A 24039-nucleotide genomic window follows, 5' to 3' on the forward strand; every position below is an offset into this window, starting at 1 on the left:
ATTTTGAACTGTGGAGAAAATTGTTCTGTCTTGTCCCGCGTAACCACAAGGGGTCGATATTTGAGGTGGGCGGAGCCGAAGTGTGGCGCATCGCCGATACCGGATACCTGTCCGGCACACCAAGGAAGGCATCTGACGAATGGCCTTCCGAATGGTTCTACATTGAGGATGTCGCACTTCCCGACCCAGTTCGAGAGGGCCTTCCTGAATTTGCAAGCGTTCCGCTGAAGAAACGCCACAGTTGGCGTCCCCGGAGTCTTGAAGAAGATGATAGTGCAGAAGTTTGTCAGCTCATGAGCAAGATAAAGACGCTCGCCCAGTCCGGATTAACAATAGTTGAGGTAATGGCGACCTCCATAGCGCGAGGGGTTCAGCCATTTCAATATAGAGGGCTCACAATGTGGCACTACAATGGGGAGGATGACGCCTCCCGCTGTGGTCGGAAAGGTCCAGACACCCCCGCCGCTCTAGCCAAGATATTGGCCGAGCTGTTCAAAGGGGAGGAAGAGGAATTTCTTCGCATTAATCACAGAGATGGGTACTCTATGTATGACCCTCCCAGCTGGGTAAGTCTTGACCCCTCTGTTTTACTCATTCCGCTTTCCAAGTCATCTTTAATGAATTCTTAATCCGTCTATTTATAACAGCACTGCCGAAAGATCACTGAGGGGCTTCACAGCCCCGCTCCATAGCCGGAGAACCACAACCGGGAGCTTGATCGTGGGTTTGAAGAGGACCCGGATATATTCGTGGTACTCATGGAAGGGGTGTTTTACCACGCGAGCTACGATGGCACGGAAGTGGCCATCATCATCGATTATCCCGGTCTCCTTCCTGCTTCCCACGTAAGTCATCAGGAAAAATCCCTCCCAAAAGAGTTTCCTCGCACTGACTCACCCTCCACACTGTCTCATGCTCCAAAGGGGAGGCGTTCGGCACGTCATGCTGCCCCGGGGGCGACTCCAAAGAGAGCGGCTCTTGCGCCGAGCAAGGCCTCTAAAAGGAAGGCCGGTGAAGATACGGCCGGGCCTTCGTCGAAGAGGTACGGATTTGAAAGTATGCTTTAGTAGTCATATCCAACTGTGACTGTTATGTTTGTCCTGTATCAGGAAAAAGGTTCGCCGAACTATGTCCGGGAATTCGGCCGGTCGTACTCCCAACAGCCGGGGTGTAGACCCTGCCGGAGAGACGGGGGCCGACACGGGAGTGACACCGGACAGTCCTTCGGCCGAGGGCTCGGAAGATATGTCCGTCACCAACTCGGAAGTGGAGAGCGCCATGAATCATCGGCGCCGGAGGGCCGTTTTACGGGACCCTGGCTTCTCAAAAGAGGCGTTTGATGCCTTCAGCTCAGCTGACGCATACATCCGAGCTGCTCGAGATGGGCTTGGCAGAGCCACAAAGCAGCATTTAACGGATGTACAGGTAAGGTTTCTTTTGTCCGAATAGGATAGCCACATGCTAGTAGCCCCCGAGACTGAAAGCAGTTGGCACAAATGATTTAAGGATCGTTGTATAACCAGGTTCTTACGGAGAAGAACAACCTGCTAGCTCAAGAGCTGGAGCAGTGTCGGACACAGCTAAATGCTGCTACCGCCGAACTGAAAAAGTCCAAGAAGGCATCTTCTGGTAATGTTCCCCTCCATCGAGGAATAACAATTATATACCAAATGTGCTAATATTGTTGCTTATCGCATAATAGGATCATCAGATCAACTGGAAGAGAAGTTGAAAGCCGCTCAAGCGGGAGAGAAAGAGGCAAAAAGACTACACGCCGTGGGCGAGCGTGTTCTGACCCGAGTCAGAGAGGAGAAAAACAAACTCCAGGATTCCAACACCAAACTGGGCAAAGAACTAAAAGATGTGCGGGCCCAGCTAGCCGACTCCGTGAAGGAGAATAAAAAGCTGCGAGGCGGCATATTTAGTACGTGGCCGAATTCACCTTATAACAGTTTGGGGGTAAGGTAGCTGATATAGCTATGATTGTAGGTATGTTGACGGGCCGTCCCGAAGAGGAGGTGTCCGGATCATCAAGTGATCTTCTGCAAGGGCTGTCGCAATTGCACGAGCAAGCTCGGCAGGCAATGCGGAGTGTAGCCAAGGCCTTATGGCCATCCGCCTCCCCTCCAGGAAGTATGGAGGATCTTATGGAGCGGTTCAAGGGAGCGCGGCGGTGTGTCCGACTATGGAAGATATCGGCCTGCCAGGAGGGTGCGCGAGAGGCCTGGGCCATGGTGAAAACGCGGTATACCAAGCTGGATCCAAATCACATGGCCCAGGTCGGACCGCTAGGGTCTAATGGGGAAGAAATTCCCGTTAGTTTACTATATGACCAAGTAGAGGTGGCCGCTAGATATTCCCAACAGGATTGTAAGTTAGACCGCCTGTTGGCCGGTATAGAGAATGAAGTTTTTGAGTCCAAGTGACTATGTACTTTCTTTGACAGATGTAACTCTAGCTGAATTGTAAAACATTTGTCATGGCGGACCTTTTCACTTCGACCTCCGGACCCGAAGGTGTGGAGTGTTTCCAAATACCGGGGCGGCCGAATAGACCAGGGTATGCGTGAAAACTAGGCGTAGGGGTCATAGTTGCTTGAACAGACAAGTTGTATCCGGCTAGTTATGTTATATTACATTAAGATAGTAAGAAACATCTTCCAGAGAGAATAGTTCCATTAAGGGTTCCTTTCCCTGGGTGTGAATGCGTGAATGTGCATATCCGAACTGTGATTGGGAATCGCAGTATATATCACCTTTGGGGGTTCACAATAGTGTGAATGCAGAAACATCTTTAATTCGCCGACCGAATATTCCCTTAAGAATGCTAGCTTTCGGCTTCACCCAGTCTGAGGTACACATCCGGATGACCCGGCAGTAACAATCGCAGAGGTGCTCCCTTTATGACCTAGACAAACTAACGGGAACGTAGGGCATAAGCACAGGAGCCAGGCAACCCAGCTTGGCCCAAACTTAAGTCATATCGATGCATATAATGGCGAAGAAAAGGTACATATGGGAAAAACGCATATGTGAAGAGCTTGATGCCCAAAGAATAATAGCAGGCTTCTGTCCAAGGAGCCCTCAGGTATAATGGACGTACATATTTGAAGATGTATACGTCAGAGGTGTACGGTCTAGCCATACGAGAGCTTTAAAGCAAAAGAAAAAAAACGGAAAAGAGAGAAAAAATAATGAAAAATGCAGGGGAGAAGGAGACAAACGAATAGTTCGGTGCTAGGCATAGAATCTTCGGAGTCTGGCCGCGTTCCAGGGGTTCGGCTCTAGGCGATTGTCTGATGCATCACGCAGACGGTACGCTCCTCCTGTGAGAACTTCGTCAATGATGAAGGGACCCTCCCATTTGGGCTTGAGTTTGTCCTTTTTCTTTTCCGGCAGGCGTAGAACAAGTTCGCCAACGTTGTAAGTCTTGGCATGTACTTCTCTGCTTTGATATCTTCGAGCCTGCTGTTGGTAAAATGCTGAACGGGCCTTTGCGACGTCACGCTCCTCCTCCAGGGCATCCAGGTTGTCCTGCCGATCAAGCTCGGCTTCTCTCTCTTCGTACATATGCACTCGGGGCGAGTCGTGAATAATATCGCAGGACAACACAGTCTCTGCGCCATACACCATGAAGAAAGGTGTGTATCCGGTAGTACGGTTGGGGGTGGTCCGCAGCCCCAGAATACGGAGTCAAGCTCCTCAACCCAGTGCTTGTCTGATTCTTTCAAAGACCGCACTAGTCTAGGCTTAATGTCGCTCATAATAAGACCATTGGCCCGCTCGACTTGGCCATTTGTTTGCGGGTGATAAACAGAGGCGTAATCGAGCTTAATGCCAAGATTAGTACACCAGACTTGCACCTCATCGGCTGTGAAATTGGAGCCGTTGTCGGTGATGATGCAGTGCGGAACACCATAACGGTGCACAACACTGGATATGAATTCTATCACCGGCCCGGACTCGACAGTTTTGACTGGTTTGGCCTCTATCGACTTAGTGAATTTATCCACCATAACTAGCAGATATTTTTTCTTATGGCTTCCCCTTAAGGGGTCCAACCATATCCAGTCCCCAGACCGCGAAAGGCCAAGTAATGGGGATTGTTTGTAGGGCAGTTGGGGGCATATGGCTTTGGTTGGCGAAGAGTTGGCATCCGGCGCAACGTTGGACAAGGTCCTGTGCGTCTGCTCGGGCCATCGGCCAATAAAACCCTGTACGGAAGGCCTTGCTAACAAGGGCCCAAGCTGCGGCGTGGTGTCTGCCGAGACCGGCATGAATTTCCGCCAGAAGCTGCCACCCCTCGTCCTCGGAGATACATCTTTGAAGGACCCCGGTTGTACTTTTTTTGTAGAGCTCTCCGTCGTGAACCTTGTAAGCCTTCGAACGCCGGACAATGCGGCGAGCCTCGTTCTGATCTTCGGGAAGTTCTTTCCTATTAAGGTAGGCCAAGAAGGGTTCGGTCCATGGGGCAATGACTGCCATAATGAGGTGGGCCAACGGTGTTATTTTGGTGGCTGAGCCCCCGATGATATCGGTGTGTTCGGAATCTGGGGTTGTGTTCGGATCCGGACTGTTGTTGCCGTTCTCCCCTTGCCACACCACGGATGGCTTAAAAAGCCTTTCCAGGAAGATGTTAGGTGGGACGGGGTCGCGCTTGGCGCCAATGCGAGCAAGGACGTCCGCCGCCTGATTACTTTCTCGGGCGACATGATGAAATTCGAGCCCCTCGAACCGAGCCGATATTTTTAGGATGGCATTATGATAAGCTGCCATCTTTTGATCTTTAGCATCGAAGTCTCCATTTATTTGAAATATTGCGAGGTTTGAGTCCCCGCGCACCTCCAGGCATTGTATGCCCATGGATACAGCCATCCGAAGACCATGCAACAAGGCCTCGTATTCGGCTGCGTTATTGGAGTCTGTGTATAATATTTGGAGTACGTACTGGACGGCATCTCCAGTGGAGGACGTTAACACGACGCCCGCTCCTAGCCCTGCCAACATTTTGGAGCCATCGAAATACATGACCCAATTGGAATATGTGCTGTACTCTTTAGGGAGTTCGGCCTCTGTCCATTCGGCGATGAAGTCAGCCAGTACTTGGGATTTAATGGCTCGACGTGGTTTGTATGTGATGTTGAATGGAAGGAGCTCAATGGCCCATTTGGCGATTCGACCCGTAGCATCGCAGTTGTTTATTATGTCATTGAGTGGTACTTCAGAAGCCACCATGATCGAACACTCCTAGAAGTAGTGCCGTAGCTTCCGGGATGCCATGAAGACCGCGTATGCTATCTTTTGATAATGTGGCTACCGGAATTTGCATGGTGTGAGAACAGTAGATATGTAGTATACTGGTTTTTGGAGCGGGAATTTGTGTCCGTCCTATTCTCGTTCAACGACGAGCACATCGCTCACCACCTGATGCGTTGCCGATATGTATAGTAACATGGGCTCGCCGACGTTTGGCGCAGCCAGGATTGGGTTGCTCGCTAGAAGGGCTTTGATTTCTTCCAGTCCAACCGTCGCCGCGTCTGTCCACTCGAAGTTATCGGTGCACCGTAGAAGGCGATAGAGTGGCAGTGCCTTTTCTCCCAATCTGGAGATAAAGCGGCTTAAAGCTGCCACGCAACCAGCGAGTTTCTGGACTTGTTTAAGATCTGTTCGCGTAGCCAATTGTGATAGAGCTCGGATTTTGGCTGGATTTTCTTCGATTCCTCTATTGGAAATGATGAAGCCCAGCAGGTTTCTAGCGGGGACACCGAAAACACAGTTTTCCGGGTTGAGCTTGATGTCATACGCGCGGAGGTTGTCGAATGTGAGACGTAAATCGTCTATTATTGTTTCGACGTGCCTAGTTTTGATGACGGCGTCGTCCACATAAGCTTCAACTGTCTTGCCGATCTGTTTCTCCAGGCATGTTTGAATCATGCGTTGGTATGTGGCGCCGGCGTTCTTGAGCCCGAAGGGCATGGTGTTGAAGCAGAATGGCCCATATGGGGTAATGAATGCTGTTGCGGCTTGATCGGACTCCTTCATTTTGATTTGATGGTATCCGGAATATGCATCAAGGAAACACAGTGAGTCGTGTCCTGCGGTAGCATCAATGATTTGATCAATGTGGGGGAGGGGGAAGGGATCCTTAGGGCAAGCCTTATTGAGGTCTTTAAAATCGACGCACAAGCGCCAGTATTTGTCCTTCTTTGGTACCATCACCAGGTTTGCCAGCCAGTCTGGATGTTTTATTTCTCTAATGAATCCGGCCTCAATTAGCTTGGCTAGCTCCTCCCCCCATAGCTTGGCGTTTGGGTTCGGAAAAGCGTCGCAGTGCTTGTTTTACTAGTTTGTATCCCTTTAATATATTGAGGCTATGTTCGGCCAGCTTGCGTGGGATTCCAGGCATATCAGAAGGGTGCCAGCCGAATATATCCCAGTTTTTGCGAAGGAAATCCCGTAGCGCGGCGTTGACCGTTGGGTCTAGTTGTGCTCCAATAGATGTTGTCTTCTTGGGGTCCGTTGGGTGGACCTAGAATTTGACTATTTCTTCTGCCGGTTTGAAGGAGGTGGATTTGGGTCGTTTGTCTAAGATCACATCATCCCTATCTACAGTGGAGCGCAGTGCGGTTAATTCTTCGGCCGCGAGGGCTTCAGATAATGCCTCAAGGGCCAGGGATGTGGTTTTGTTTTCGGCACGGAGTGCTATGTATGGATCACTGACAAGAGTGATTATGCTGTTGGGCCCGGGCATTTTTAGCTTCATGTACCCGTAATGAGGTATAGCTTGGAAGCGTGTAAAAGCATCTCGCCCCAACAGGGCGTGATATCCACTGTTAAAAGGGGCCACTTGGAAGGTTATTTCTTCGGACCGATAATTCTCCGGCGTGCCGAATACTACGTCAATTGTGATTTTTCCCGCACACCACGCCTCCCGACTGGGAATGATTCCTTGGAAGGTCGTGCTGCTTTGCCCGATGCGGCCCCTGTCTATTTCCATTTTGTGGAGTGTATCCTCATAGATGAGGTTTAGTCCGCTGCCGCCGTCCATGAGGACCTTGGTGAGTCGAAAGCCGTCCATGATAGGACTGAGGACTAATGCGGCTGGCGCTCGGACTGTCCTGTATTTTGGTTCGTCACCGGCATTAAAGGTTATAGCCGTGTCGTTCGAAGGGTTTATTGTGGCGATTTGGCAGACTTCGGCGAGGTCGCGGAGTGCCCTTTTGCGCTTATTGTTTGAAGTGAATGTCTCGAAGACCGTCAATACTCTGGGGTCGTCGTCTTCTGGAGGGTGTTGCTCTGGGGCGTCTTTGGTAAGGATGTCCTCGCCGCTCTTGGCTATCTGCCGGAGTATCCAACATGCTCTAAGGCTGTGGGTTGATATGGTATCCGGTGTTGTGTGTATTTTGCATGGGCCATCGAGCCATCCCTCCAGAACAGTTCCGTGCCGCGTAATGGGTTTATATTTCTTGGCTATTGGGCTGGGCATGCCACGGGGATGCGCCCTTTTCGCCTGGACGAGAGGTTGAGTTGGGACCGACGGCTCCCAACAAGTTGCCTGAGCTTTCCAAGCGCTTTCCATTGTGCTGTACTTCTGTACGATAGTTTCCAAGTCAGCGAAGTGTAGTATCACTACAAAAAAAGACACATCCGTGACATTTTGGGCCGAACGAATTTTTTTCTGTCATACATATGACACTTCTATGACGATAATTGTGACAAAACCCGGTATCATCATAGATGTGGTGGGCTCCTACTTCTATGACAAAAAATCATGACAGAAAATGGGCTTTTCGTCCTGGGCGGGCCGGAGACGCAGCTGCATGACATTCTTTGGGCCGTCCATGACGGAAAAAACCGTGGTAGAAGCGAGCGGGAGGAAAATTTTGGGGATTTCCCGGTTACGGTGGGAGGTCGGGGGCCGAGCGATGCGCGTTTCTCTCATACACGTACGCGCGTGTGTGCGAGGCGTTGGCTCTAACTGAACCCGGGCGAGGTGTTGGGCTCTAACTGAACCCGAGCGATTGCACTGCAGGCTACGCGTTACTGAACCCGAGCGATCGATCGATGGCTGTTAATTGAACCTGATCGAGTGATTCCTTTGCTACTGCTGCTAACTGAAGCTGATCGATGCTACCTCTGGGATGAAGAGTGAGCGTTGCGGGGGGGGGGGGGGGGGTTGGATGAACAGTGAGCGGTGGCGTTGCCTCTGGATGAACAGGACCCCGTGGTGTGGTGGAGGGCTGGATGAACAATAGACGGTGGAGGGGTGCCCGTGGATGGGTGGTTGAACAGGACCCCGTGGTGTGGAGGGCTAGATGAACAGTAGACGGTGGAGGGGTGCCCGTGGAGGGGTGGTTGAACAGTAGCCGGTGGAGTAGCGCGCGGTGGAGGCTGGATGAACAGGAGCCCGTGGAGGCTGGAGGAGGTCGATGGTAGCCCGTGGAGGCTAGAGGAGGTCGACGGTGGAGATGAACAGTATCCCGTGGAGTCCCGTTTTGCGGTACGCCACACCCCTCCCGATGAACAGGACCCCCGTTTCGACCGTAGGAGGTCCGTTTCGTCCGTTTTGCGGTACGCCACACCCCTCCCGATCAACAGGACCCCCGTTTCGATCGTAGGTGGTCTGTTTCCTCCGTTTTGCGGTACGCCACACCCCTCCCGATCAACAGGACCCCCGTTTCGACCGTAGGAGGTCCGTTTCCTCCGTTTTGCGGTACGCCACACTCCTCCCGATCAACAGGACCCCCGTTTCGACCGTAGGAGGTCCGTTTCCTCCGTTTTGCGGTACGCCACACCCCTCCCCATGAACACGACGCGTTCCGTTGCCTCCCCATGAACACGACGCATTCCGTTGCCTCCCCATTAACACGACGACGACGCTGTCTCTCCGTTCCGACCCAGCCATGTACACGAGCCCTGGCCGTACGTATGCGCGAGTAGGCGTTCGAGACCCCGTCCGTATGTACACATACATGGCCGTATTTTCTTTCTTGCACCCTAGCCGCTGTACGTACGTGTACATGCTACGTGCGTGCCTCTACTACGACACGTACGCGCCTCTACTACGACACGTGCGCGCTCTACATCCACCAGTATATATGTACGTACACGTTCGCGACCAGAATGAGAACGCTACGTACGCTTCGACCAGGTGGGTCCCGACTGTCAGGCACTTCCTTGCCTGCGAAGATGTAGCTGGTGGGTCCCAGCAGTCAGGGGGCGAATCATTTTTTTTGGCCCGGACGCACTTCCTTGCATGCGAAGATGTAGCTGGTGGGTCCCAGCAGTCAGGGGCAAATGTTTTTTCACGAAATAGGGTGGCCCGTCCGATGGGTCCCCGCTGTGAGGTGGAGGAATAATTATTTTGCACGTAATAAGGAGGCACTTCCTTGCTGCGGCCGTGGACCCAGCTGTCAGCCTCTCCACGTACAGTCCACGTCCGATGGAAGCCGTTCCTTGACCACGTTGACCATGCCGCGCCGAGAGCACCAGGGCGGTGGACGACGGCGAGGCCTAGGAAGGGGACGACGCGGAGCCGGGGAAGGCGCGGCAGTGGATGCCCACGCGTAGAGGAGTACGAGGGTTCGCTGGTTTGCTGCGGTGTGAGGCTGCCGTCGCCGCAGAATAACAGGGGGTGTGGGTGAGTAGAGGGATGGCCTGGCCAGCGGTGGGAGTAGTAGGGGGCGGTGAGGCCTGCGCCGCATCGCAGCCGGCCACGGGAGGTAGGAGCACGAGGCATGACCGGCGCTGGTTTGGGCGGCTGGAGCAAGAAGACCAGAGGTTGAAGAAGCACTACGGCCGTTGGATGGACATCGTACGGTCACTGGAGCTAGAATCGTGCATATTGACTAAGTTGACAAAGCCCTCCGTCCCCGTCAACTTAGTAGGCCCACAAGTCAACCTGCCACTATACTGGGTCCCAGCTAACAGGGGGAGTATTCATTTTTTTTGTGCGTAATAAGGAGGCACTTTCTTGCTGCGAAGATATAGCTGATGGGTCCGAGCTGTCAGCGGCGGTAACGTTTTTTTCGCGAAATACAGAGGCCCTTTCGATGGGTCCCTGATGTCAGGTGGAGGAATCATTATTTTGCGCGTAATAAGGAGGCATTTCCTTGCGTGTGGCCGTAGACCCAGCTGTCGGCCTCTCCATGTACAGTCCACTTAGATGCATGTCGGTCATTGACCACGTTGACCAGGCCGCGCCAAGAGCACCAGGGCGGTGGACGACGGCGAGGCCTAGGAAGGGAACGACACGGAGGCAGGGAAGACTCGGCAGTTGTTTCCCACGCGGAGGGGAGTACGACTGTACGAGGGTTTACTGGTTCGTCTGCTGTCGCCGGAGAATAACAGTAGGTGTGGGTGAGTAGAGGGATGGCTAGGCCAGCGATGGGAGTACGGTGGGGTGGTGAGGCCTGCGCGGCAGCAGAGCCGGCCGCGGGGAGGAGGGAGCAGGCAGTCCCGCCGGCGCTTGTTTGAGCGGCTGGAGCAGGAAGAGCAGAGATTGAAGAAGCTCGACGGTCGTTGGATGGCCATCCAATAGTCACTGCTTGTGCATCAAGCTTTTTTTTAGGAAAGCCTCAAATCTGTGGAAAACAGCATACAGCCCATCTGCCATTATTTCTAATAATTTACAGCCCATTTGCTAATTATTAAGGTTTTTTTGGAGCCCATATTCTTTTTGTTAGCATTACAGCCCATATTGTGGCCACGGTTAAAAAATTATACGAAATTTTGCATATTTCGGTGCGGTCCGAACTGTTTTTAATCCCGAAATTTCGACTCACATTCAAACTGATTTTAAAAATAAATGTATATCAATATAAAATCCAACAAATTCTCCACGCATAAAAATTAATGTAATTTTAAAATCTTGAAATGAAAAAAAAGATATTTGAAACTAATTGCCGGTTTGATGTGTTTTAAAAATGTACATCCCATTTCTCATTACTGATGGGCCATTTTCTCGGCTAGCCGAATGAATGCTCTCCTCGTCTTGAAAGATTTGCAGCCCAACAGGCCTGACAAAGCGACTTACTTGGCAAATCACAAAAAAACTGGGCTGTGGCCGTGGACCCAGCTGTCAGCCTCTCCACGTACAGTACTCTTCCGATGGAAGTCGTTCCTTGACCACGTTGACCACGCCGCGCGGAGAGCACCATGGCGGTGGACGACGGCGAGGCCTAGGAAGGGGACGACACGGAGCCGGGGAAGATGCGGCAGTGAAGCCCGCGCGGAGAGGAGTACGAGGGTTCACTAGTTCGGCTGCGGTGTGAGGCTGCCGTCGCCGCAGGGCCTGGCCAGCGGTGGGAATAGTAGGGGGCGGTGAGGCCTCCGCGGCAGCACAGCCGGCCACGGGAGGCAGGAGCATGCGGCACGACCGGCGCTGCTTTGGGCGGCTGGAGCAAGAAGACCAGAAGAAGCACTACGGCCATTGGATGGACATCGTACGGTCACGGGAGCAAGAATCGTTCATATTGACTAAGTTGACAAAGCCCTTCATCCCCGTCAACTTAGTAGGCCCACAAGTCAGCCTCCCACCAAGGTGGGTCCCAGCTAGCCGGGGGAGTATTCATTTTTTTGTGCGTAATAAGGAGGCACTTCCGGTGGGTCCGAGCTGATAGCGGGGGGAACGTTTTTTTCACGAAATACGGTGGCCCGTCAGGTGGGTCCCAGCAGTCAGGGGGCAAACGTTTTTTTGTAAAATACGGTGGCCCGTCCAGTGGGTCCCTGCTGTCAGTTGGAGGAATCATTATTTTCCGCGTAATAAGGAGGCACTTACTTGCTACGGCCGTGAACCCAGCTGAGACTCTCCACGTACAGTATACTTCCGATGGAAGTCGTTCCTTGACCACGTTGACCTCGCCGCGTTTCATTGCATGCATGCGTCCATGGGCGTGGTGCGTCCCCACTGCCAGCCTCTCACGTACAGTCATCTTCCGATGACTCTCGATTATTGACCACGTTGACCACACCGTGCTGAGCACACCCAGACTGGAACGACCCGGAGATGGGGAAGACGGGGCAGTGGAGTCGCAGATGGAGAGGAGTGGGAAACTTCACTGGTTTGGGTGCGCAGCAGCACAACCGCGGTGCCGCCCACGGGAGACAGGAGCAAGAACAGAGGTTGAAGAAGGAGCACGCATGTTGGATTAACATCCAACGGTCCAGCTGCTAGAATCATTTGTTGATTAAGTTGACAAAGCCGTGCGTACACGTCCGCTTAGTAGGCCCACAAGTCAGTCACCAAATCTGACGGGTCCCAGCTGTCAACGGGATGAATAATTTTTTTCGCAAAACAAGGAGGCACTTCCTTCCGTGCGAAGATACAGCCGGTGGGTCCCAGCTGTCAGGTGGAGAAATAAATTTTTTCGCAAAACAAGGAGGTCCCTCCTGTAGCTGGTTCGAATCCAAACCTAGACTATGACTATATATGGTGCTATGCTACTCTGCAAGTAATGAAACTAACATATCCAACGTTCGCTTCTCCTCTTCTCTACTTACTCTGCCTAGCATCAGAAGCTCTGGCCGCAGCAACCATGTCCGATGGCTGCTCGTCCACCTGATCTTCAGCAGGCAACAACCAGATATGCGCCAAGTCGCCACCCGTACCATCGCCTGTGGGTCTCATCACACCCCCGCCGGCACGCGCACCGCAGCGGATTGCTCATCGCAACCCGCTGCCGTTGGTGTGGTGCCACTGCTGCAAATCACGCAGAGTCATCCGTCGTGTCTCAACCACAATCCGCAACCCTGGCCGAGTCTTCTAAAAATGCCCAAATCATGGGGTAATAATATGTTTAAGTGTTGTTCTGCTGCTTTCAGTTGCTGTTTTTTTAATAGTTTGGTTGATGATCTTCCAATTTGATTCGTGCAGAAAAGGGAAGATTCGTGTGATTTGTATTTCTGGGGAGTTGCTGATGTGGGGGAATGCAACTATGCTGATTATTTGGTTAGCCGAGGAATCCCAATACCAGCAGGTTGGGGTGTTGGACAAGTAACTGAAGGAACGGCAGAAGAGGAAGATGCACAGCAGAAGGTTAAAGATGCAGTTCCTCTGATCATGGCCAAGCAACAGCTGCTGAACGGCCTTGACAGCAATGAGGAGATGAAAGAGCTTGTGCAGATAATGGGCAAAATTGATGTGCTCTGTAGGATGATTGTCTCTGTATTTGCAGTGTATGTAGCACTCGTGATGTATTGAGTGGCTACGACATGAGCACTTTGCTGAAACTAGTAATGAATGAAACTTGTGTAGCAGGCTGGGCGTAGTGTTGTGAACATCTAATGATTTCTATTAACGGAAATCAGGGGGTATCCCCTTTTGCTCATATAAATAAATAAATAGCAAAGGCCCTGTCGGGTCAGCTGTGTTCTCATTCGAAGACGTCGAGCAAATTGCAGTCCAACAGCAAACTATGTCATCAAATTCAAGTTTCACAGCCAAATATGAGTACAACTAAACAACAATGTCATCATGTTTTAGTTGTCATACAATCACCAAACACAAATCAGCATACATAACAAGTGATGTTCTCACAGCAAAATACTAAACAACATGTTCATCAGGTTTCAGTTGTCATAGCAAACACAATTTCACATAGTAGATAAAAAAACGTCTTCTGACAGGCAAATACGACAAAAGCAATATAATCATCATCCGCAGCAGCAGCGTCAACATCTTCGCCATGTGTATCAGTCTGAATCGTAATTCCCCACAGTGTCATCTTCTTCTTCGTCCTCAACGTTGGCTTCTTCTTGATCAACTCTTGTATGTCCACAGCACGACAGGCAATCTTTTTGCTGGCATCATTGATGTGATGGTTCTCAAAGATATTAGGAACATTTGTGTTATCTTGTATGTCAGGAGCAGTGTAAGCATCATCTTGTTGTGCAACTTCATTAAACGAATTCCTCTCCTCAAACCTTTGCAATAATCTCCAGTTATCGCTACGTGCAAATGTGTCTTCCAAGAAAAATATCTGTGTTGCTTGATTTGCCAAAATAAAAGGCTCGTTGGTCTGGTACGCCGCCTTGATATTGATGGATTTGAAATAATCATCAGCTCTGGGTTTTGCGATCCTGGAAAACAGGTTATACCAACGACAGCACAACAAAACCACACACCGATGATCCTCGAAACTGGAGATATACTGCAACTGAAAAATGTCTGTTATGTTAGCATACATTTCAGTTATCTCTTTGTCATACGTATCCGTGCTCATGATGGCACTGTTTTGTGTCTTCCTGCCTTCGTCTCGTGCAAGGGTGTTGTAGCGCACATCTCCAACAACGCAAGATTCATAATGTCTTACCCGAGTATCAGGACCCATTGCTAGTGAGTAAAGGGCATCATCAACTGCATGCCCATCCTCCCACATCTTCTTAACCTATGGTTAGAAAATAGACAAGCTGATCATCTTATGTACTCAATATATTAAAAAAACTGACAGTGCACTTCAAAAGCTTACATGGTTCTTGAACCATTTTGCAAATCCTGCCATAACCAGTTTGTCAATGTTTCTTGGATTTTGCGGCAGTAACTCCTCTTTGTAGATGCTGCACAACATAGTGATCGTGTCAAACATCTAAATATATAAGAATGTGCTGCAAGTTTAGTAGATTACGATGTTTGTCCTCTTGTCGACTCTTCCCTGTAACTCGAACAGAATAATCGAAAACATTTAGCCCGGGATTGTCTTCACCCACCTCTTTGCTAAGATGATCAGCTGTTTCAATGTATTTTGAGCAGAATGTCAACGCTTCTGTAGCAATGTAGGCCTCCGCAATGGAACCCTCGGGTCTAGCTCTGTTCCTAACATAGCCCTTGAAAGTGCCTAGCCGCCTTTCAATAGGGTACATCCAGCCATACTGTACTGACCTCTAAGTAGTGCCTCATCAGGTAGATGAACAGCCAAATGCACCATCACATCAAAGAAGGCTGGAGGATATATCTTCTCAAGGTCGCATAGGATAGTTGGTATATTGTCTCTAAGACGCTCCAAAGCATCTATCCTGATATTCCTACTACAGAGTTCCCTGAAGAATTGTCCCAACTCTGCAACTGCTCTGTATAAGTCAGGGCGGCCCAATCCTCTAAGGATAACAGGTAAAACCCTTTGAAGTAGGACGTGGCAGTCATGATTTTTCAACCCTTGTACCTTGTTTCCATCTGCACTAACTCTCCTTTCAGGGTTGGAAGCAAATCCATGTGGGAATCTCACACGTGACAGGACCTCGCAGAATTCTTTTCTTTTTACCTTGTCCAAGACATACACAGCTGGTGCCATATCCCGTGGTTTACCTTCATCTTGCACCTGCAAATCCTTTCTGATACCCAGGTGTGTCAAATCAATCCTAGTTTTTAAGGTATCTTTCGTCTTGCCTTCAATATTAAGAAGTGTGCTGATAATGCTGCCACATATTTTTTTCTCGATGTGCATCACATCAAGATTATGCCGCAGATCCAAATCTTTCCAATACTCCAAGTCCCACAAAGTGGACCTGCGGGTAAACAATAATCTCTCTTCTACCCTGCCATGCTTCCTTTTCCCGCTACCATTACCAGGATGGTTTCCTGGTGTAATATGCCTGACCTTCTCTAATTCCACTTACAACTCATCGGCGGTGAGCCTCTTTGGCGCATCACGGTTTTCATGCTTTGCATTGAACACATGTCTTCGGTATTTTCTAGGATGCGGCTTGTCCTTGGCAAGGAAACGACGGTGTCCAATGTAACAGATCTTGCTAAGTATTGCGTATGACAGCGGATTCCTGTCACAGCGAACACATGCATTGTAACCATGTGTCGTTCGCCCTGACATAGTGCCCAAAGCCGGATAATCATGGATGCACCAAATTATAACAGCACGCAGAAAGAAATCAGCTGGTGGGCTGCTATATAGGTCTCGAGTGAGAACACCCTTCCATAGATGTTGAAGTTCCTCCACAAGAGGCTCCATGAACAAATCAAAATCCTTTCTAGGACTTTTGGACCTGGGATGAGCAAGGCCATCATGTAGTTTGATTCTTTGGTGCAGACATTTGGAGGCATGTTGTAAGGGATAACAAGCACTGGCCACCTGCTATATGTGGCGCTCTGGTGGCCAAATGGGTTAAATCCATCTGAAGCTAAGCCAAGTCTAATGTGTCTCGGGTCAGCAGCAAACTCTTTGTGTTTATCATTGAAGCTTTTCCACTCACTACCATGAGATGGATGGCTCATTACATTCTGATCTCTGTACTCCTAGTTCCTAGAATGCCATAGTACATCCTCTCTTGTTTCAGCATCATGAAACAACCTCTGCAATCTTGGTATAATTGGAAAATGTCTCAGAACATTATGAGGAATCCTCTTCACAGCATCGCCATCTTTCCATCTTGATGATTTGCATTTCGGGCATTCACTTAAGTTGGCATAATCCTTTTGGAACAGAACACAATTATTCTTACAAACATGGATCATATCATATCCAATTCCAACTGCACGAAGGAAATTCTTCATTTTACTGTAGGTGTGTGGCAGCTCAGACGCATCTGGGAAAGATTCGCGGAAAGCAGCCAACATCGCATCGAATGATTTGTTGGTCATCAGCTCAGATGTCTTCACCTGAAGAAAGGTGACCATAGCTGAGAATACTGACAGCTTATTTCCTGGGGTGACAACAACGTTGCATTGTTCCAACATGCGGGCCCACAGTTTTTCTTCTATAGGTGAAAGTTCACAGAATGCACGAGCATTTCGTAGCATTGTTTCAATGTTGGTCAAACTCACTGGCTCCGCCACCACCACCTCCTCCTCCTCTTCCACCTGAGCATCAGGCAGATCAAGATGGTGATCTGCTGCTTCCACGTAGTCAATAACATTGACGTTCACAGCTTCACCATGATGAACCCACCTAGTATATGTGACCGACATCCCATACAAGTGTAGATGATTTTGCATAGTTGACTGGGGTCTTGTAACTGAATTCATACAACTGCTACATGGGCAGAGCACATCTGATTTCGGACCACTGTACTCAGCTCTGATAAAGTTCATGAAGTTTTCAACCCCCTCGACATATGCAGTGGAGAATCTTCGAGCAGAAGTTATCCAAGTCCTGTCCATCTGTTAGACATACAAATTAGTTCTTCTACTAGATATTACAGGAAAAACATATATGCTTTTTTATGAAGTCCTAGAAAAAAAATACCTAGGTCGATGTCTAAAGCTATGGCAAGATATTTGGACGAGCAGATCTAAGTAACGAAATATATGTAAAGCTAATTCAGCAAACAGATTTGAGTGCCAAATTATGGCAGGCTGTTTCAGCAGTCAATGAGGCCGAGCACACAGCCATCGAACTATCGAAGGCCATCGCAGCAACAAAGATCGAGTATAAAACGGTGTAGAGCTATTTCACCTAACAGATTGGCTACTAGACCATGGCAATCTACGTCACAATAAATATATGGCAGGATATTTTAGCAACTAATCGGCCTTGGCATGCCATCTCAGCTAAGCAGATTGAGTGCAGAACAGGGCAAGGAAGCTTCTTAAGCAGAGCATATTGACAGTAAACTACTTCGGCAAACAGTGAGATTAACAACGTCTATCAGCTAACATTCAGCGCTACACTGACATGAACGGGGCCTCAGTCTAGAATGCGCGTACCGTGGGAGAAGCTGACCGCCGTGCGTCTCCACACGAACGTCGCCAGCGGTGGCGGCGCTGACTGCTGTGCGCCTCCACAAGAACGTAGCCAGAGGTGGCGGCGCGGCTAGAGGATGGCAGTCTACAAGAGCGTACTGTGCGAGCGAGAGGATCGCCGAACCGCAGCGCCGACGTATCGGCGCGGCGGGGAGGGTGGCTTTGGCGGAGCGAATGGAGTGGAGGGGGATAGGGGGGAGGGGGTTTGGGGAATATTATTGGCTAGTTGGCCGAAGGGCGGTTGAATTGGATTTGGGGGGAATTTTTGGGTGTGGGGGGGGGAGGATTTTCGCGCGGTGGGCGGGGGGAGTTTGGCGCATGGTCGGTTTCTCCAAGTGCAGTCCCACGTGTCAGTGAAGAGGCAAGCCGAAGCGCGTTCCGTTTGCGTGAGCCGTGTGCAGGACCGAACGTGTGTGGGGTGCAATGCGACCGCGACAGGAGTGCTGTGAGTGTACCGCCTTTTTTCCTTTTAAACTAGGTGCTTCGCCCCCTCAAAAAAAAAATGTGTTGCTTCGCGCGATCCATCGACACTACTTCTAGTAATCCGGTAATCCCGACTAAAACGGCGCGGTCGGGTCTTTTCCCGCGCGATATGCTGGGAGGTTGGCTTAGTTGGGTTTTTTAGGACGAGTAATGCTACACCTACGTAATCCCAGTTACGTAATTAACATAATGTGAAACGTGTGAGCTGTTGATTGTAGATTGGGGGAAGGGAGGGGCCCACCACCATGAAAATCAGGGGAGGAGAGAGAGAGGCAATTTACGTTAACCCTTTCGTAGGTTCCCGTAGATGTAGAAAGATGTGAAATGCGTGAATGTGTGGTGGACGTACTATTGGAGTGCCTAAGATAATTTGTGTATGTATAGACCCTATGTGTTTATTTTACTTCGCATGTTAGATTTGTCTCGGTTCAATAAAAAGCAGAGTTGGTGATGATGGTGTGCCTGTCATCCTGCAATATAGGCCATCCGATCTATATCTAACGGATAGGAAGGAAACTATGACAATTTACCCGCACTCCTCTCCACATTTGCAGATAAGGCTTTCCCTCGTTCATCCTTTTCTCCCACAAGATCTTGATCTTCCGTGCAACGCACGGGCATCTTGCCAGTACTCCTACAATATGTATATTATTGTGAAAGTTCATATACACCGGTCGAGATTAATGCAAACACGACAGATTTTCATTACATTTCAAACTTTTATAGGACAGAAAAATAAAAGAAACCCGACCCTAAACCTATTCTACGGCAGCGACCGACGTCCTCCATCTGCGATCTCTATGTACGGGGGCGGGGTTCAAGACCCGTGAAGTGAAGGTGCGGTCTCCGGCGAGGAAGAGTAGAACACGGGATACGGACCGGCCAGTTGGCACACCATGCCCTACTCATCCTCGGAGGAGTCCCCGACCTCGGCGGTGCCGGACGTTGGACGGCGGCAAGTAGGACGCGTGGCTGACGGTGCTCCCGTCGTCGGCCGCCAGCGTGGCCACCGCTTGTGCGGTCACGTCCGCGTCCGGCTACGCCGCTATTGCGTCGCGAGAGGCGACTTGAGCGAGGGCGGCGACCTCGAGCTTCATTCCCAAAGACAAGCTCTCCGCAGAGCGTTCGCACTTGCGGTCATGGCTGATGTGGTGCCAGGTAGGAGGACGATGCGCTATGGTGTGGAGGTTAGCTGGGCGTTGCCGCTTTAAGTAGCGCATTCCGGTGAGGCCAAGTGTCCGGGTGCGTCATTAAGTCGCCGGAGTTGGTTCCTCGGGCACCGAGCCTCTTAACGACAACATACGAATGGACGGCATGAATGCGGGCAGCTGGCGCCGGCTCGGAACGCACCGCGCGACGGCGCGAGGGACGAGGGTTTTGTTGTGCCAGGGTAGTCAGCTCCGGTCGTGGCAACGTTGGAGATGCCCTTTGCTCACATGCGATCTCCGCATGTCATTGAAAAAGCAAGATGACCCGGCATGGTCTCAGGTCCAGAGGATGCAGTTGGCCGCGCTACACCACTCCGCGGACGCGTCGCGGCGCCCCGTGCATCCTCGACGAGCCGGGTGTTGGGGTGTGTTTGGATTGTGGCCAAAGTGCACCTTACCAAAATTTTGGTCATGACCCAAAGATTGGTCTTTGTTTGGATGGTTGCCATTTTTTGGCATGCCAATGAACTCTAGCCAACTCTAGTTCATTTTTCTTGCCAATGTCGGCCAAATCATGGGCAACCAATACCTCAACCAAAATTTTGGTCATGACCCAAAGATTGGTCTTTGTTTGGATGGTTGCCATTTCTTTGGCATGCCAATGAACTCTAGCCAACTCTAGTTCATTTTTCTTGCCAATGTCGGCCAAATCATGGGCAACCAATACCTCAACCAAAATTTTGGCTACCCAATGCTTTGATGGGGCAACCTTGGGCACAAACCAAACATACCGTTGGTCGTGCCACAGCACTAACGCCACCCTCGGCACACTGAAACTGACCGTGTCTAGCGACGATATGAGCGTGTGGCTCACCGCGGTCGCCGTGTCCAGAGGCGGTGCTGGAGCTGCGCCCCCTTGTTGGCCCCAACGACCCACATGAACAGTTGTCGGTGGCGAGGAGGTCGTGGGCCAGCTCCTCCATTGGACTAGTCTGCGCTACGTCGTCCCGACGGGTGTGCCCCACATGTCGGTTTCCCTGTTTTCCCGGCCATATTCGAGCGTCAGTGCTCCGCGTTGTGCATTAGGCCTTTCACTATGTAGGCCAAGCGAGACAACTTATTGTTTATTTGAGCCGTTCAAGTATAATCATGTGGCGTTTGCTTATTTATCAATCCTCTCCAACCCTCTTCTCCATCGAGCATGTCGCCCTCCAGTCGAGTCCATCCTCCCGCATGCCTCATTTGAACATTCCGCCGAGTATCATTCGCATGTACCCACCCTAGTCCTCTTTCAATAGATCTCCGGACCCCGAGATGAAATCGAGAGGGAACGAGTGGGGGCACGTGATACCTAAGGCGGATTCAAAATTTTGAACCGGTGATCATAGCATCCGCAAATCATATATAAAGGGTATTCAATGTTCGTTTCGTTTTTGAACGTACAATATACTCCCCCTATCCTTTCTAGTTTACATATAAGTTTTATGTGTAGTCAAAGTATCTCTACTTTGATAAAAAAGGTATCAACATTCAACAACGCCCAATCAATATTGTTAGATTCGTACGTACTCCTAGATTTGTACTCGAGATGGTTTCCAATTTGACTATTGACAAGATTAATAGTACATGAGATGTATAATGTGAAAATTATATCATTGGAAACTCCTTTCACATACGAATTTGACCGTATGCTTTGTGTAAGTTGCATGTCATATATTATTACTCTAACATTTGGTCAAAGTTAGCCTCGAAAAACGCATTAGACCCTGTATGCTTTGTGTAAGTTGCATGTCATATATTATTACTCTAACATTTGTGTAAGTTGCATGTCATATATTATTACTCTAACATTTGGTCAAAGTAGTATAGTGGAAGTGGATCCTCTGACGTAGGTATCCCTGCCTTACCCTCCCTTTCGGTCACTTACTGGCGGACCCCATGCTTGCTAGGCCCCGCATGTCAGTTACTCAATGGGTTCGGCCACGTCAGGGGATCCTCATCCGTAGTATACTCCCTCTGTTTTTATTTACTCCGCATAAAACAGAGGGAGTGGTGGTATAATAAATGACGCGGGCGGGGGAGGGGGAGGGACGTCGGTTTGCTCTCAACTGCGGTCCCACAAGCGAGCGAAAACGCAAGACGAAGCGTGTTCCATTCGGTGAGCGACGTGGAGGGTCCAGCATGCCGGGCTGCAACGCGAACGCGACAAGAGCGATGTACAGTCAAAACCGATTGACTGGTCGTCACCGGAACCACTATTCACACGAGAACCTTCGCTACTCGGCCTACGCCAGCCACTGCCCTAAAACCACACCAAATCTCTAGCCCATTCCCCCACCTTTCGATCCCCTAGCCCGCATCAAGCATCCCCTAGTTCGCCGGAAAGCCATGGTGTGCTGCAAGATCACTTACTACAAGATGCTGACGCCGGAGCGCCGCGCAGAAATCATGGCGGCGGTCGGCGCCACAGACCTCCGTTCCCAAGCTCGCTTTGTGGCAGGCCAATCCCCGAGTTCTCTAGAGCCAAGCTACGAGGAGGAGGAAGCCGATCCAATGTTCATGGCGGAGGTTGCGGCGCAGAAGGCCCCCGATGGGTATGAGACGATGGACGTCGACTTTGTGCCGGCGTCCGAGTCCCCCATGGTGCAGGCGGACCAGCGGTTCAACATGGCGATACTAAAGGAGGACCGGGAGGCAGAGGCTCAACTCGACGCGGAGCGCGCGCATGCCGCTGCCATCGAGGCTCTCCTGCAGGCGGAACCGGATGTCGTGGATGTGAACCGGGCGGCGGAGGCTCAACTTGAGGCGGAGCGCGCGGATGCCGCTGCCATCGAGGCCCTCCTGCAGGCGGAACCGGACGTCCTGGACTTGAACTGGGCGGCAGAGGCTCGACTCGACGCAGAGCGCGCGGATGCCGCTCTCATCGACGCCCTCCTGCAGGCGTAACCGGACGTCCTGGACTTGAACCGGGCGGCGGAGGCTCGACTCGACGCGGAGCGCGCGGATGCCGCTGCCATCGAGGCCCTCCTGCAGGCGGAACCGGACGTCCTCGACTTGAACCGGGCTGTGCTCTCGTCCGTGCAGAGCGCCCGCACGCTCTGCTTGAACGAGTAGCTGGAGGCCGAGGACAACCACGGTGCGGAGACACACGTCGGCAGCGACGGCTGGTTCGCGCCGGCAGCCAAAGACGACGAGGCCGTCTCTTTCCGTGAGCAGTGATAGTTTTTCTTTATGTTGTTGTTTTTATGGATCTTTTGCTGTGTAAAAACATATATTTGTTATGCAAGTCGCCTGACTTGGGTCAGTCTACCATTTCAGGCGGTTGGATGAATATCCTACGTCTCCTAACCCTTCTTTCCTTCTTCCTCACCTCTTCTTCTTCCCCAACAGACCACCGCACGGGCCGTACGGATACTCCCCAACATGCGGTTGGATAAACATACTCTATGAACGAAAATTATGTGTCAGCGATAGGATGGCTGAGTTTGGTTTGTTCACATGCGACAACACGTGTCAGTGAGGGTGCGTTCCCTTGGTTGGGTTTGCGGCGTGCAGGAGCGACTGTGTGAGGGTGCGGTGCGACCGCGGCGTGCAGGAGCGACCGTGTGAGGGTGCGGTGCGACCGCGACAGCCGTGCGCAAGTGTACCTCCTTCTCATTTTGAAAACTTTAGGCAAGCTTGGCAAAAATGTGTGGCGAAGTTTGGCAATGCAAGGCCTAGACCCAAACAGGATAAGTACGTACGTACTAGGAGTACTAGTGTTAAAAAAGAAAGGCGGGGTTTTCCTTCGCGGGATTTAATCGATACAAATCCTCGTTTCACGTGTCAATTAATGCGTATTTTTTCTCCAAAGACCAAAGAGCTAACCATCTCACTCCTCATCGCTTGATTAATGCAGCGCCATGCAAACCAACCTTCTCACTTCCGCATGCATGCAGGGATATTAATGTCCTTGGTTGCTAACCCCATCAATTTTGCCTCGATTAGTGTTAGTGGCCCTTTGCAAATTGTAATTTTGATATACTGGCCTTGTGTACAAAAAAATGGAGGTAGTAACTATATTTGACTTCCTTCCCCATTGCGGTGACGTCGACGATATCTTTTTTTTGGTGGTTTGGCGAAGTGCGTTCGACGGAGAACACCATTGAGGGAGACCACGGTAAGTCGTTCGCAAGTGCCGCCTGCAAGCCGAGACAACCGCCTTATTTGCATCCAGGAAGTCCTTTACTAGTACTACTAGGAGTACTAGTGCGGTGAGATGGTTTCTCGAAGAAGACGATGGAGAAGCGGAGTCAGCGAAGAGTGAAATGATGGTTGCTTCGTCCGTGCTTTTGTGATTTGACGCCTCACTGCTTTGTGATTTGTGATAGAAGGGACAGGGGAGTAGACTCTGTGCTCTATACTGTACTACATGCGTCCAAGCATGGGAGAAAGAGGAGAGACGTTGCATTTTTCTATTCCTTCAATCAATCAATCAGGGAGCTTCGGTTCCATCTTTTTGGCTTTGGCAACACCGTCCACAATGGTTCCCACGATGCCAAAAGCTATTTTCACATTTGGCTACACATTGTGGATGCCCTTAACCGTACCACTTGGTTTTGCTCCTGTGTGCTATCTATACAAATCTCAATTATATTGATCTAAAAAATTATAGAATCAAGATTAGTAAAAAGGAGGTGATTTTGCCGCGCGGATGGCGGGGGAGGTTTCTTATTTGAGC

Source organism: Triticum aestivum, chromosome 1D (genome assembly GCF_018294505.1).
Source record: "Triticum aestivum cultivar Chinese Spring chromosome 1D, IWGSC CS RefSeq v2.1, whole genome shotgun sequence".
In the NCBI taxonomy this organism is placed as follows: domain Eukaryota; kingdom Viridiplantae; phylum Streptophyta; class Magnoliopsida; order Poales; family Poaceae; genus Triticum; species Triticum aestivum.